The sequence below is a fragment of the Malaclemys terrapin genome, chromosome 5, assembly GCF_027887155.1.
Source record: "Malaclemys terrapin pileata isolate rMalTer1 chromosome 5, rMalTer1.hap1, whole genome shotgun sequence".
NCBI classification, from domain to species: Eukaryota; Metazoa; Chordata; order Testudines; family Emydidae; genus Malaclemys; species Malaclemys terrapin.
Genome location: NC_071509.1, coordinates 18,354,956 through 18,369,362, shown reverse-complemented (window position 1 = coordinate 18,369,362; position 14,407 = coordinate 18,354,956).

The window sequence follows — 14,407 nt, the reverse complement described above, 5'->3', positions numbered from 1 at the left end:
AGATAACTGCTTCACGCCAATCACTCCTGATTGGTTAGAAAAGACATTTTATTATCATCTTGATCTTTCTCTTTCCTGAAGTAGTAATTAAATCATACTTGAGTCTAGAAAATTGATAGCTTCCCCCCCCCATAACTATCATGAGGTACATTATCAGAGATCCTGAGGCATTCTTTGCGGAAAAAAACCTGTTTTCGATTAATGAAAAATTTGAATAATGATTCTGAAATCTCTTTTGATGAAAATATCAATAAACATGTTTTGGAAAATTTGAAAAAAAAAAACATGGAAAATTGCAGTCATTTTGACAATCTTTTGTTAAAAGTTTTTTCCTTGGGTAAAAGCCATTTTTCAATTAAAAAAAAAAAAAAAAAAAAAAACAGTGTGAGGAAAACTCTGACCAGTGCTATTTGTAAGGAAGGCAAAGGCAAGTAAACAGTGTCATAGAAACAACAGGAGTACTTGTGGCATCTTAGAGACTAACTAGTGTATTTGAGCATAAGCTTTTGTGGGCTACAGCCCACTTCTTTGGATGCACAGACTGGAACATACAGTCTATGCATCCGATGAAGTGGGCTGTAGCCCACGAAAGCTTATGCTCAAATAAATTTGTTAGTCTCTAAGGGCTAGTCTACACTACCCGCCCGGATTGGCGGGTAGAAATCGATCTCTCGGGGATCGATTTATCGCGTCTCATCTAGACGGATAAATCGATCCCCAAATTGACTCGCGTACTCCCACCTCGTCAGGAGGAGTAAGCGCTGTCGACGGGGGAGCCGCGGTGGTCGATTTGCTGCCGTCCTCACAGCGGGGTAAATCGAATAGGATACATCGAATTCAGCTATGTTATTCGCGTAGCTGAATTTGCGTATCTTAAATTGATCCCCCCCCAGTGTAGACCTAGCCTAAGGTGCTACAAGTACTACTGTTCTTTTTGCGGATACAGACTAACATGGCTGCTACTCTGAAAAGTGTCATAGAAATGAAGTGACTTGCTCAGCTAATATAGGAAGCAAGCAGCAGAGCCAGGAATGGTGCTCAGTCTTTGGTTTGAATCCCAAGGCTAACTTTCTTCCCTAATCTGTAGCAAATCAGGAGAAAAGCTATACAGGGCAACTAAGGTCCTGTAATCTTTGACGCAAAACTTCCATTTTTCAAGCAGTAAACAGATACTTTATTAAGTAGTGAAAGAACAATTAGAATTTGCATTCTACCCAATGGGGGTTAGGGGTGTCTCACCAATGGGCGGCCCAGGGCATGGATTGGGACCTGGCTTGCTCCATGCTCAACTCTGTCCCAGGCCACTACTGCTGTTTCTTGTCAGACTGGCCAGGAAAGGGGGTGGCTCTGACAACATGGCAATTAGGAGCCCTCGCCTAGTCTATCCCACAGCAGCTCCTGCAGGGTAGGGTGACCAGACAACAAGGGTGAAAAATCGGGACAGCAAGAGGGGTGTAATAGGAGCCTATATAAGAAAAAGACCCCAAAATCGGTACAGTCCCTATAAAATTGGGACATTTGGTCACCCTACTGCAGACCCAGTGGAGATACCTCTGCGGCAGCTAGTGAGGAGCTATGAAAATTCTGAGGGGGGCTAGTTGTCCCCAGTGCCCCGTAGCAAATGATGCTCCTGGCAGTCAAGGAAGCGTGAAATCTAAATTAACATAGGTCTGGTCTACACCTACAACTTATGTCAATGAAGCGACACAGCCCAGAGCACCAGTGCTATGCCAACCTAACTCTCGATATAGATACAGCTAAGTCAATGGAAGAATGCTTCCCTTGACCTAGCTCCTGTCACTCAGAGAAGTGGAGTTCCTACAGTGATGGGAAAATGCCTTCTGTTGCTGTAGTCTGTGTAACTCTGAGGTTACAGTGGCATAGCTACAGCATCATAGCTATGCACCTGTAGTGCAGACTGGCCAGAGTGGTAGGGCTCTTTAAGAAGGCTAGATTTTCCCCTAGCACATTTCTTAAGGAGCCTGTTTGAGTTAGACCTATTGTCTTTACATGAGAATAATTTATTACCTTCATACCACAGCCTTAAAGAGTTTACAGTCTAAACAAACAAGCCAAAGGGTGGGAGGGGAAACAGAGGCACAGTGAAGTGAAGTGACTTGCCCAAGATCACAGAGCAGCTCAGTGCCAGAGCCAGGAATAGGACCCAGGTCTCCCTGACTCTCCATCCAATCTTAATCTTAAAAGTATATTTGTATCAGTGGTGTAAGTGAGGAAGGTCTGTAAAGGGGCATGACTTATTGCATGCTGCTGGCCAGGTCCTTCAGAGACACTCCAGCACAGATATGTTTAATAAAAATCTGGTCACTTACTAGTTGTTGTAGTCCTAGCTAAGGTGTACATGGGATTTCTCTACTACCTTTCCCTTGATCAGAACATGGCTTGTATATTCCTCTATGTCTGTGCAGAGTGAGCATAAAACACTGCCAGGTCAAAATGGTAACATTGTCCACCCACTCTTCACTCACTTTACACACATCTATAGCACTGTACAAGGTGCCAGGCAGTGGAAATTCAGGCCCAATAAGTGTAGTTCAATAAATATGTTTCTGTTAAATGGCCATCCTGGTCTGACTCCTGTTTGGGTGAGAGTTTCTCGTGTTCTATACCAAATTGTCTCATCCTTTTTGTAGGAGAAAATTGTGGGTCTGATTCTGATCTTACTTACACCAGTGTAATTCAGGAATATCCCTGGTGACGCTAATGGAATTATAGTGGTACGATCAGCGTGAGTGAGAAGCGATTACAGCCTGCTAGGGTTAGTTGCAGTTACCTTTTTACTGAGTCATTGATGGCTTTGTAATAATAGAGCATTTCCCTTGAGATAACTTTCACATCTTGTTTTTCTGGTTTCTCAGGTACGTGTCCAACTATTTATTTTTTTACAATCAAGAACAAACTGGTCCCCCCTCAGTATAATAAAAGCAAAGAAAAATAATGTAAATAGTTACCAATGAAACAAACAAGAAAAGTAAACAGAGAATGACGCCTCTGAATAGCGTTCACCAGGCTAGTAACACTGGGTACCGCACCTGCAGCCTAGCAACCAAAATATGCATCAAAGTCAGTCAATATTATATATTCTTTGCTGGACAACCCCCCCCCCCACCTCTGTTACAACACACTGCTCTTGCTTCTTTTTTCACAATTCAATTGTTAACTATGCTACACCTGTGAGATCTGAGTCAGTCCTCAGACTGGACACTAAATGATAACCAGGTAGCAACGTAGTCATTGTGCTAATACAATCCCAGAAGCACAAACTGATCACTGAACTAACTGTTTTATTGTACCTGTTACAATGAGGAGTCAAGTTCATCCTTGGTGCAATTCCATTGACCTCAATGGAGTCACACCAGAGAGGAATTTGACTCATAGTCATCAATATTATTTGCCACTAGTTGTATTTATGAGGTTCAGGTCTGGCGTGGACTCAAGTTTGGGATAAGAATGTATAGACTCACACAAATGGATAGCTAGTTTTGAGAGACACAATAGTAGCTTCAAATGTAGTTAGAAAACAGCATTATAATATAGTTAAAACAAGAAGTAATTCAGGGAAGTTCTGTGGCCTGTGTTATACAGGAGGTCAGACTAGAACAGTGATTTTCAAACTTTTTTCATTTGTGGATCGCTAAAAAATATCAAATGGAGGTGCAAATCTCTTTGAAAATCTTAGACTAAGGGTACGTCTACACTTACCGGAGGGTCCGGCGGCAGGCAATCGATGTTCTGGGATCGATTTATCGCGTCTGGTTGTTGTAGCAGAGTTGGTCCCAGGATATGAGCAGTCAACTGCATAAATGAAGCCTGTAGTGAGTCGGTGTGGCTCCCCTCCTGCCCAGAAGAGGGAGCCCACGTGCCGGCACCAGAGTGGGTGGGACCACCACCGCCTGTCCCCGCCCCCCGGAAGTCAAGGGGCGGGACAGGAAGTATAAAGGCCGGCCGCCAGAGCTCAGTTGGCGGCCAGCCACCACAGGGAGCAGACGTGCGGCCGGGAGCTCCCGGCCAGGAGACCGTCGAAGACCCTAGCTGGCCTGAGCTACCCCGGGCCCGCTACGAGGAGGAGCCGCCGGAGCCCGTTCACGCCCGCCACTGGGAGAACCCCTGGGAACCGAACCCCGCTAACCCTGAGGGTGAGACTGGACCCGAACCCCTCAGCCCCTGCTGCTATCCAGAGGAGCCGCCTGAGGACCATTGGCCGGACTTCCCGGCAGAGCTACCAGACTTGCCGCCGAGCCCGGGCAGAGAGGAGCCCATGCAGGTGGACTGGCCCGATCCCGGCGCAACGACCGAGGTAGGCTGTGAGGGGGATCACGGAAGTAGCCCGGGGGTAGCCGACCCCGGTCCGGCTGCAACTGAGTGTGAGCCTATGTCAGTGTGTTGCGGTCTGGATACCCCACTGACCAGCAGCGGCAGCAACCGCTGTTAGGGCCCCGGGCTGGAACGCAGTGGAGTGGGTGGGCCTGCGTTCCCCCCTGCCACCCTCCGTACGGGTGGCAGGCTTCCCCCTCACCCAACGCTCGGCTACAGAAGCCTGGGCCTTGAACTATTTGCCTGCTCAGCCCCTGCAACAAGGGCCTGAGCCTAACTGTGTTTGCCCCGCCCTGATCCAGGGCCTGGCCTCTGAACTATTTGCTCGCTCAGCCCCTGCAACAAGGGCCTGAGCTAACTGTGTTTGCCCCGCCCTGATCCAGGGCCTGGGCTCTGAACTATTTGCTCGCTCAGCTCCCTGCAACAAGGGCCTGAGCTTAACTGTGTTTGCCCCGCCCTGATCCAGGGCCTGGGCTCTGAACTATTTGCTCGCTCAGCTCCCTGCAACAAGGGCCTGAGCTAACTGTGTTTGCCCCGCCCTGATCCAGGGCCTGGGCTCTGAACTATTTGCTCGCTCAGCTCCCTGCAACAAGGGCCTGAGCTTAACTGTGTTTGCCCCGCCCTGATCCAGGGCCTGGCCTCTGAACTATTTGCTCGCTCAGCTCCCTGCAACAAGGGCCTGAGCTTAACTGTGTTTGCCCCGCCCTGATCCAGGGCCTGGCCTCTGAACTATTTGCTCGCTCAGCTCCCTGCAACAAGGGCCTGAGCTTAACTGTGTTTGCCCCGCCCTGATCCAGGGCCTGGGCTTTGAACTGTTTGCTCGCTCAGCCCCTGCCATAAGGACCTGAGCCTAACTGTGTTTGCCCCGCCCTGATCCAGGGCCTGGGCTTTGAACTATTTACCCGCTCAGCCCCTGCCATAAGGACCTGAGCCTAACTGTGTTTGCCCCGCCCTGATCCAGGGCCTGGGCTCTGAACTATTTGCCCGCTCAGCCCAGCAAGCAAGGGTCTGAGCCTAACTGTGTTTGCCCCGCCCTGATCCAGGGCCTGGGCTCTGAACTATTTGCCCGCTCAGCCCAGCAAGCAAGGGTCTGAGCTAACTGTGTTTGCCCCGCCCTGATCCAGGGCCTGGGCTCCTGAGCTTTAACTGTGGTTGCTCCGACTCTGCACCAAAGAGCCGGAGTTTCAGGACTAACTGACTGCTTATTCCCAGAGTAGTGAGTCGGTGTGGCTCCCCTCCTGCCGGAAGGGTCGAGCCCTGGCTAGGACCTACTACATTTGGCGCCCAACGTGGGGCACGAGCCCCTGCCCCTGTGAGAAGGGGCTAGAGGGGGAGTGGCAGTTGCCCCCCCCCCCGTTCTAAGGAATGGATATGGAGCGGCTGTTTCAGCTGCTCACGGAGAGCCAGGAGCGGCAGCAGACGGCCCAGCTGCAGCAGCAACAGCAACAGCAGGCCGCTCAGCTCGCACAGCAACAGCAGCGAGATGCCGCCCAGCTCCAGTTGCAGTAGGAGCAGCACACAGCCCAGCTCGAGCAACAGCAACAGCTGGTGCGGCAGTTGGGAGTCCAGCTGCAGCAGCTGCTGGTCACGCTCCCTCGCCCCGCACCGGGGCTGGCAGGGGAGGCTGCAGAGATGCCGCGGTTAGCTGCCCCCCTTCGCTTGACTAAGATGAGCCCAGACGACGACCCGGAGGCATTCCTGGTCACGTTCGAGCGGGTAGCCCTCGTCGCCGGGTGGCCCAGGGACCAGTGGGCTACCCTCTTAGCCCCCTACCTGACGGGGGCGGCCCAGGTGGCCTATCGTGGATTGGCGGCTGAGGAAGCACGGGACTACGACCTGATGAAGGCCGCGATATTGGACGCCCTCGACGTCAGTCCCGAGACTTTCCGACAAAGGTTTCGGGGCCAGACTTACCCCACCGGGGCCCGACCGCGGGTAGTGGCCCAAACCTTAAAAGAGGCTTGCCGGCGGTGGCTACAGCCCGGCACCCGGACGGCGGAGGAGGTAACCGAGCAGGTGGTGTTGGAACAGTTCGTGCACACCCTACCCTCCCGAGGGCGCGCCTGGGTGCTTCGCCACCGGCCGACGACGCTGGCCCAGGCAGTGTCGCTAATGGAGGACTTCCTGGCCGCCGAAGATGCAGTAGGGCCCACCTTCCGCCGCCCCGGGCCCGAACCCGCCCGCGGCGAAAAGAAAGGGGAACCCCTGAGCGGACCACGACCCCCCGCACCGAGGCCCGAACCCCGCCGCGAGACCCGGACCCGGCACGCGGACCCGGCTCCTCGGACCGGACCAGTGGCCCCGGGCCAGGGGCCCCCAAGGGCTCGACGAAGCCCCCCCCGGAGCCCAAGCCGGGAAGGCCCCCGGAGCAGACGACCTGAACTTGGACCCTGCTTCAGTTGTGGGAAGATGGGACACCTCCGGCGAGACTGTCCGGAGATGGATTGCAGCTATGGGCAAGTGTGGGCGGGCCACACTCGAGCCAGGCCCGCCATGAACCCCAAGCTGACCGTCCCGGCGGCCGTCGGAGGGCGGACTACGCGGGCCTTGATCGATTCGGGTTGTGGCCAGACGTTGGTCCGTAAGGACCTGGTACCGCCGGGTGATAACCGCCTCGGATGTATTCATCTACAATGCATCCATGGGGATGTCCGACCATACCCCAGCGCCCGGGTCCCCCTAACCATCGCGGGGATCACCCGACACCTGGTGGTTGGGGTAGCTCCCCATCTTGCATACCCTGTGATCCTCGGTCGGGACTGGCCGGCCTTTGAGGAAGTCCTACGGTCCACGCCGGCCCTGGAGGCTGATCGGTTGGGGTCCTCCTCCGAGACCCCCGAGCAGGGTCCAGCGACCGAGATAGACAACACGGACGCAGCGGGACCGCCGCCGGAGCCGGCCCCTCAGCCCCGCTTCGATACCGATTTCTGTCGGGACCAGCGAGAGGATCCCACCCTTAGCCGCTTCTACGAGCAGCTCGCGGCAGTAGACGGGAAGGCTGTGGACCCCCAGCGGGCCACCCTGTGGCCCCATTTTGAGCTACGCCGGGACCGGCTCTACCGCCTGGACCGTGACCCCCGCACCCAGGAACCACAAACCCAACTGTTAGTGCCCCTGTGTCACCGGCGGGCGGTAATGAAGTTGGCCCACGATGTGCCAGCCGCCGGGCACCTGGGGCGAGAGAAGACCCTCGCTCGAATCCTGGCGCGCTTCTTTTGGCCAGGAATCTCTCAGGAGGTGAAAGAATATTGTGCCTCCTGCCCAGAGTGTCAGAGGGTCGCCCCGCCCGGGATCCCCAAGGCACCCCTGGTCCCCATGCCAGTGATGGAGACGCCCTTTGAACGGGTCGCCATGGACCTCGTGGGCCCCCTCCCGAAAAGTGCCGCGGGGTTTCAATACATCCTGGTCTTGGTGGACTATGCCTCTCGGTTCCCCGAAGCCATCCCCCTGCGAAGTATTACCGCCCGGTCTATCGCGGGGGAATTGCTGAAAATCTTCGCCCGAGTAGGACTGCCTAGAGAGATACTGACCGACCAAGGAACGAACTTCACGTCCCAATTGTTGCGACAGGTCTGTGCCCTCTTAGGCATCAAACAACTCCGGACGTCCGTGTACCACCCGCAGACGGACGGGTTGGTGGAGCGGTTTAACCGCACTTTGAAAAGCATGTTGCGGAAATTCCCCGCAGAGGACCTCCGCCACTGGGACCAATTCCTTCCACCCTTGCTGCTAGCCATTCGAGAAGTCCCGCAGACCTCAACAAAATTTTCCCCTTTCGAGCTGCTGTACGGACGCAGACCGCGGGGCCTCTTAGACCTGATGAGAGAGACCTGGGAACAGTCAGCGTCCCCAGCCCAGGGCCTCCTGAAATATGTCATCCAGTTACAGGAGTACCTTGCCCAGGCCGGAGCCCTGGCCCGCGAAAATTTAAAGACGGCGCAGGAACGGCAGAAACGGACCTACGATCAGGGAGCCCAAGTCCGGGAGTTCGAACCAGGAGACCGTGTCCTACTCCTCCTCCCGTCTAGTGAGTCAAAATTGTTAGCCCGGTGGCAGGGACCTTACGAAGTCGTGCGTAAGGTCGGTCCCGTCACCTACGAGGTGCGGCAACCGGACAAGCGGAAGGAAACCCAGCGGTATCACGTCAACCTGCTGAAACGGTGGCAGGACCGGGAGGGCCTCTTAATCAACCCATGCCCGCCCGAGCCGGAATTGGGACCCCAGGTACCCTCGACGGATGACCCCCCGGCACCCCAATTAGGACAATCGCTCACGGAAGAGCAATGTAAACAGACTAACTGCCTGCTGCAAACCTTCAAGCGAACCTTCACGGCCGTACCGGGCCACACGTCCCTGGTCAAACACTCCATCCAGACCGAGCCGGGAAAGGTGGTTCGAGAGACGACCCGGCCCCTGCCCTATCGGATGCGGGGTGCGGTCGAGGAGGAAGTAAGAGCCATGCTGGCTCTGGGCGTCATCGAACCGTCCCAGAGCGAGTGGCGTAGTCCGGTGGTCCTGGTGCCCAAGCCGGACGGTACCCGCCGCTTCTGCATCGACTTTCGGAGGGTAAACGCCATCTCGCGCTTCGATGCCTACCCGATGCCCCGTGTAGACGAGTTACTGGGCCGCCTGGGGGAGGCCCAGTATATCACCACCTTAGATCTTAGCAAAGGCTACTGGCAGATCCCCCTCGAGGAGACCTCAAAAGAGAAGACCGCCTTTGCCACTCCAACGGGGCTGTACCAATTCACACGGATGCCATTCGGTCTCCATGGAGCCCCAGCCACCTTCCAGCGGCTGATGGACCAACTTCTGCAGCCCCATCAGGACTATGCGGCGGCGTACATAGACGACGTGGTCATCTATAGCCGCAGCTGGGAGGATCATCTGCCCCGGGTTGCGGCGGTCCTAAGGTCCCTACGACAGGCGGGCCTGACCGCCAACCCCAAAAAGTGCCGGATTGCCTGGCAAGAGACCAACTATCTCGGCTATACCGTCGGGGGCGGGCAGGTCAAGCCCCTCGTCGGGAAAGTCCAGGCCCTCCTGGACTGTCCCACCCCATCAACCAAACGGCACGTTCGGCAGTTCCTGGGCCTCGTTGGGTATTACAGACGGTTCATCCCCCAGTTCGCGACCATCGCAGCACCCTTAACTGGGCTTCTGACGAAGGACAGCCCCCGGCAGGTACGATGGTCCCCCGAATGTGAAGCGGCCTTCCGGACACTGCAGAAGTGCCTCTGCCAGGAGCCGGTTCTCTATAGCCCAGACTTTAAACGCCCATTCATCCTGCAGACCGACGCCTCCGGCGTAGGATTAGGGGCAGTCCTGTCCCAAGAAGTGGAGGGAAAGGACCACCCCGTAGTATATCTCAGCCGGAAGCTGTTCCCCCGGGAGAGGAATTACGCCGTGGTGGAAAAAGAGGCCCTCGCGGTGAAGTGGGCCTGCGATGCCCTGCGCTTCTACCTCCTCGGGGCCCCGTTCACCCTCGTCACAGACCACGCCCCCCTCCGGTGGCTAATGCGGATGAAAGATAATAATGCCCGCATTATGCGGTGGTACCTCGCCTTACAACCCTACGCATTTACGGTCCAGCATCGAGCAGGTAAGGACCATACGAATGCGGACTTCCTATCCCGCATGGGGGAGATGGCAGGACCTGGCCCCGACAGGCGGGAGCCAGTCTTAAGGGGGGGGGTGTGTAGTGAGTCGGTGTGGCTCCCCTCCTGCCCAGAAGAGGGAGCCCACGTGCCGGCACCAGAGTGGGTGGGACCACCACCGCCTGTCCCCGCCCCCCGGAAGTCAAGGGGCGGGACAGGAAGTATAAAGGCCGGCCGCCCGAGCTCAGTTGGCGGCCAGCCACCACAGGGAGCAGACGTGCGGCCGGGAGCTCCCGGCCAGGAGACCGTCGAAGACCCTAGCTGGCCTGAGCTACCCCGGGCCCGCTACGAGGAGGAGCCGCCGGAGCCCGTTCACGCCCGCCACTGGGAGAACCCCTGGGAACCGAACCCCGCTAACCCTGAGGGTGAGACTGGACCCGAACCCCTCAGCCCCTGCTGCTATCCAGAGGAGCCGCCTGAGGACCATTGGCCGGACTTCCCGGCAGAGCTACCAGACTTGCCGCCGAGCCCGGGCAGAAAGGAGCCCATGCAGGTGGACTGGCCCGATCCCGGCGCAACGACCGAGGTAGGCTGTGAGGGGGATCACGGAAGTAGCCCGGGGGTAGCCGACCCCGGTCCGGCTGCAACTGAGTGTGAGCCTATGTCAGTGTGTTGCGGTCTGGATACCCCACTGACCAGCAGCGGCAGCAACCGCTGTTAGGGCCCCGGGCTGGAACGCAGTGGAGTGGGTGGGCCTGCGTTCCCCCCTGCCACCCTCCGTACGGGTGGCAGGCTTCCCCCTCACCCAACGCTCGGCTACAGAAGCCTGGGCCTTGAACTATTTGCCTGCTCAGCCCCTGCAACAAGGGCCTGAGCCTAACTGTGTTTGCCCCGCCCTGATCCAGGGCCTGGCCTCTGAACTATTTGCTCGCTCAGCTCCCTGCAACAAGGGCCTGAGCTTAACTGTGTTTGCCCCGCCCTGATCCAGGGCCTGGGCTCTGAACTATTTGCTCGCTCAGCTCCCTGCAACAAGGGCCTGAGCTAACTGTGTTTGCCCCGCCCTGATCCAGGGCCTGGGCTCTGAACTATTTGCTCGCTCAGCTCCCTGCAACAAGGGCCTGAGCTTAACTGTGTTTGCCCCGCCCTGATCCAGGGCCTGGCCTCTGAACTATTTGCTCGCTCAGCTCCCTGCAACAAGGGCCTGAGCTTAACTGTGTTTGCCCCGCCCTGATCCAGGGCCTGGCCTCTGAACTATTTGCTCGCTCAGCTCCCTGCAACAAGGGCCTGAGCTTAACTGTGTTTGCCCCGCCCTGATCCAGGGCCTGGGCTTTGAACTGTTTGCTCGCTCAGCCCCTGCCATAAGGACCTGAGCCTAACTGTGTTTGCCCCGCCCTGATCCAGGGCCTGGGCTCTGAACTATTTGCCCGCTCAGCCCAGCAAGCAAGGGTCTGAGCTAACTGTGTTTGCCCCGCCCTGATCCAGGGCCTGGGCTCCTGAGCTTTAACTGTGGTTGCTCCGACTCTGCACCAAAGAGCCGGAGTTTCAGGACTAACTGACTGCTTATTCCCAGAGTAGTGAGTCGGTGTGGCTCCCCTCCTGCCGGAAGGGTCGAGCCCTGGCTAGGACCTACTACAAAGCCTAAAAGCATTAAATCAAAATGACCTCTCTCTGACAGTTGTATGGCCCTGCCCACATCACCATGGTCTCTGAGCACTTCAATAACTTTAATTCATTTAGCCTCATCGTGGAAGTGTCCTCTCATCGCAGGCTGGGTTGGTGTGGCAGCTCTCCTGCTCCTTTGGCACGTTGTGCCGACAGCCACTCAGGCCCTGTGGTAGTCTCTTCCCAGTAATTGGCTCTCTGGTGAGGTCATTTTTAGTCCTTCTGGGGAAACCTAAGTCCAACAGACCACTGGCCTGATGGTGGCGTCACACCAGTGGTTTGGCCTAACTTCATGCAGGCCAGTTTTTAGCTCTGGGGTCTCCATGCCCTCCAAGGGCTAGTAGAGGAACCCAGGCCCACCCCGTCCAGGGCCCCTTATGAAGCAGATGAGGTTGGTCTGTTCAGACCCTCTTCTGTATTCCTGGGCTACTTTCCACTGTGACCTGCAGCTAGGCCTCTCACAGCCTCTTCCTTGGCTGATTCCTTTGCAGGTCCCAAAACAAAGGTGAGTCAAACTAGTTGAGGAACAAAAGAAATAGAAAGGTTCTGCACCAGGCCCACCTGTGCTGCCACTTAGGAGTCTCTCGTTAGCTCTAGCCCCAGCTGATCATTCCTTGAAAGCTGCTTCAAGGCTGTCTCTGGTTAGGCTTTAGCCCCAGCCAGGCTTATGTTCACAGCGCTAGCTCAAGATGTCTTCTTCCTCTTCCAGTCACCTACTACTGAGCTGGGCTTTTCCTCTTATTTCCTCCTTCCAGGCTTGATACCTTGCACTGGTAATGGGGTGGGGCTGACTGGGCCTCATGAACTCTTCTTGGTCTGTGTGGGGTCACCCCACCACCATATCTCTGTGAGGTAGGGAAGTGCTATTATCCTTATTTTACTGGTGGGGAACTGAGGCACAGAGAGTCTAAGAGACTTGCCCAAGGCCACACAGGAAGTTTGTTGCAGAGCAAGGTATTTTGCCCAGGACTCCCAAGTCCCAGGCTGGAGCATCCTTCCTCTCAAATTAATGATGCCAAGGGAACTCTTGTGGAATATCCAGCAATACTTTTTGTGGTGTGGCTTTATTGGAACGAGTGTGCACTGGTGCTGCAGAATTCACAGATAGCAAAGTCACAGATAAGATCTGAAGGCTTTCATTTAAGTGTTTAAATCTGGATGTCGGCATCTAACTCTGAGGACCCATATGTGAACATGTTTGCCTCAGTTCCTTTGAAGTTTCTGGATGGGGTGTATTAGTACTTTTTATTTGTGTTACTGTCACACCTTGCAGGCCTAGTCATAGACCAGGGCTCCTTTGTGCTAAGTGAAGAACAAAAACATAGCCCTCTTTCCAAGAATATACTTGGATCAACTGCTTTGTAAATGCTGACAACAGACAGACATCTTCTGTAAAGCAAACCCACATCAATCAGTGCAGCACACCTCATTGAATTAACTTAAATCGTAGCATGAGGAGCAACATTGTATTTTATTTAAAAATGTGATGAAAAATGAAATTGTGATGAAGCTAACAACTGGACAGCTACAAGAAGATAAACAAACACTGATGTTTTAGATGTGCATGCGGCATAAAAACTGTCCACTCGAGGAGGAGAATGTGGAATTAATCTAGCAATGATTGAAGGATACTAACCTTTTAGTCCCATTGATCTTCAGAATAATGCATTTAATTGAAACAATCTTCCACAGCACACAGTATATGGAGCAGCATAACGGCATAAGTGAATCTCCTATTGAATGTATGTGGCGATAAATGTCATATAAATTGCTTAGTTATTAGGCTGTTGCAGAAACATTGATTGGTACGTGAGGTGCTTTTTCTTTTTGTCCCAGAAATGTCCTTTCTGCTTTTGTACTTCACTTAAAAAAAAGTTTCTTTGTGAGTAGAAAACCACAAATTAAATCAGCCGGCAGTTTTGAGTTTATGCCACAAACTTGATATTATTTAAACATGTCAATTTTCTTTTAAACAGAAAAAAGAAACCCTCCCGGAAAGTTATGAAACGTATCATTTTATGAGATTGGACTCTGGCGGAGAGAGAAGGGAAAAGAATAGGAGGAAGGAGAGAGATTAATATAGAGAAGGGAGAAGTTTGACAGAGGGAAGAGAAAAGGAAAACAGAAGTAAGGAATAAAAAATGAGAGATGGTTAAAATGGTCAAATTCAGATCCATTTCTGGGGCCTGATTTACCACTGTACCACTATCGTTTCGCACACTATTGATTTTACAGTTCAAGTTGGTGTGTAGTCACATCTGAGTTTCTGTTTCAGCCCATTATGGAGACAGAGCCCACTGACAACATTCAGATCAAACTCTGGATTGGGATTTTGAGCACCCCCAAAGCCTGGGTGTGTTCAGATGCTGAGTTTTGATGTGAGAACATTTTAAATCAAATATACAGTATATCTGAACTAAGGCTAAATCAAAGTGCCATAGGCATGCCAATCCCAACCTCCACACTTCTGCGTGATACAATCCTAGATAGGCTGTTGCTTCCCTTCCTAGCAGTTAAAATTAAAAAAAAACGTGTGTGACTGTGTTGCATCCTGTAATGGACTTCTCCTTGCCCTACTCTCACACACCATGGGTTACATGATCTTTGTTAGCTGCTGTGTTTTCTTGTCGCTTTCCTACAAAGTTGGCTCTCCTGCAACCACAGTTCTTGTGTCCCCCACGCTCAAGAGATGGGGTGCCAGAACCCAAGTTCTTCCTCAGTGACCTCTTGCCCATGAGAACATCCATCATCTAGCTTAGGTGCGATGGGGTCCCACAGCAAGGAATGATCCCTTCCCTCTGACTGCTCTGACCTTG